The following is a 2,303-nucleotide window of genomic DNA, read 5'->3' on the forward strand; positions in this document are numbered from 1 at the left end:
CTCAGCAAAGCCCCCTCTTTGCCGAGTGTCAAAAAAAACACTCGGCAAAGAGGGGGGTTTGCTGAGTGTCAAAAAAAACACTCGGCAAATAGGGGGGTTTGCCTAGTGTTTTTTTTGACACTCGGTAAAAAAATAATTTTTTTCCCTCTTTTCGCCATGAAATTTTTTCTACTCCCCACATACAACATGTGGTACTCCATGTTAAAATTTGGTATATTTTTGGATTTATTTGCTATATTTATTTAATTAATTGCATTTCAAGGGAATTTTTGGTATAAGTCAAATTTGAACTGCAAGTGATTCAAATTATGAAACAAAATGAGTAGAAAAATTATATTCATGTTTTTCGGCCCAATTTGAGACCTGACCCATGAAATGACAAGAAATTTCGAACATCTTGTTCAGGAAACACGACCACGAACGTGTGGCAGTGGTATTTTTAAATTATAAAAAAAACAAGCAAAGTCTGAAAATCATGAGATTTATCATGATGTGATGATATCATAGGTGGAGGCTGAGGAAAAAAATTAAGAATGTTTTGCACATTTTGTCACCTATGATGTTTACAAACCGAAGCATCTCAGAACAAAAATAAGAACTTTGAGAGCATTCGATAAGATTTAGAATCGAAGTGATGGTCGAGTTTGGTTTGACCACAAAACTTTTTGTATAGTCAATAGAGAACATATATTGGTTTGTGTGAAAATTTGGTATTTTTTTGAAACTCTTAGATATTTTTAAAGTTTTTTTCAAAAACCGTTTGCCGAGTGTCCTACGTTGGACACTCGGCGAAGATACCCTTTACCGAGTGTCCACGTAGGACACTCGGCAAAGGCAAAAAAAAAAAACCAGGCCGCTCCTCAAATCCCCGCACGCAAGCCACCTCCCTCCTCAAAACCGGGCCTCCTCCCGGCCGCAACCGCATCCGCTCCCTCCTCTCCTTCTTCCCCCCATCTGCTCCGCCTGCGCCGCCACCCCCTCCCTCCCTCCTCTCCCTCTTCCCCGTCGCCGACCGGTCCCTCCCCTCCATCCCCTTCTTCTTCCCCGCCGGCGTCCACCCCTCCCTCCCTCCTCTCTCTCATTTCCGCCGCCGCCTACCCTTCCCCTCCCTAATCCCGCCTCTGCCCCGGCCCCCTCCACTCCATCTCCGCCGCCCCTCCCCGAATCCGATCGGATCCGACCGCCGGCCCGCCCCTCTTCCCGGATCCGGCCGCCGCCCCGCCCCTCTCCCCGGATCCGGGGGGGACTCCGCCCCGGATCCCTTCAACCGGTGTGGTGGTGGAGGTGGTGGCGGGCCAGGTGTGGTGGAGGTGGTGGTGGTGGTAGCCGGCGGGTGCGCTGGTGGAGGTGGTGGCCGGCAGGTGCGGTGGTGGAGGGTGGCCGGCAGGTGCGGTGGTGGAGGGTGGCTGGCAGGTGCGGTTTCCCCTTCCCCTCCCCTCCCTCTCCGACGGATCCGGCGGCGTCGGCCCTCCCCTCGCCGGATCCGGCGGCGCCGGCCTCCTCTACAGATCCGCGGTGGTGCTGTGGTGGTGGCGGAGCAGGCGGGGGTGGCGGCATGGGAGGTGGTGCTGGCGGAGCAGGCGGTGGTGGCGGCGGCGGCGGAGCAAGATGTGGCGGCGGCGGCGGCGGCGGAGCAGGATGTGGTGGCGGTGCTGGCGGTGGTGGCTGGCGGCGGCGGCCGGTGGCGGTGCTAACTGGCGGTGGTGGCCGGTGGTGCTGGCGGTGGTGGCCGGTGGTGGCTGGTGGTGCTGGCGGTGGTGGCGGCGGCGGCGGAACAGGTTTTTTTTTTATTTTTTTCAACAAATGTATGCCGAGTGTTTTCTGGCCACTCGGCAAAGTCTTTGCCGAGTGCGCGACAGAAAACACTCGGCAAATCCTTGTTTGCCGTCACAGAGTTTGCCGTGTGCTGTTTGCCGCGCCGAGTGTATTTCGCCCTTCGCCGAGTGCTCCTGGCACTCGGCGATTTTCTTGTTTCCCGTAGTGCTCTGTCCCAAATTGTAGGTCCTTTTGACTTTTCTAGATACATAGTTTTTGCAATGTACTTAGATATAATATATGTTTGGATGCATAGCAAAATCTATGAACCTATAAAAACTAAAATGATCTACAATTTGAAATTGATGAAGTATTTAAATTGACGCCTATTGCAGCTCTTGTTCGGCGCATAGTATTATGCAGCCAAAGCGGAAGGTTCAGGATCATGGAATAACGGGATGACTCGAGATCGACTCTCCATATCATCCTTCCATCTGAATGGCTAAACATAATCCGGCTAGATATTATTTTGGGGCTCTAAGAAATAA

Source organism: Setaria italica, chromosome IX (genome assembly GCF_000263155.2).
Source record: "Setaria italica strain Yugu1 chromosome IX, Setaria_italica_v2.0, whole genome shotgun sequence".
NCBI classification, from domain to species: Eukaryota; Viridiplantae; Streptophyta; class Magnoliopsida; order Poales; family Poaceae; genus Setaria; species Setaria italica.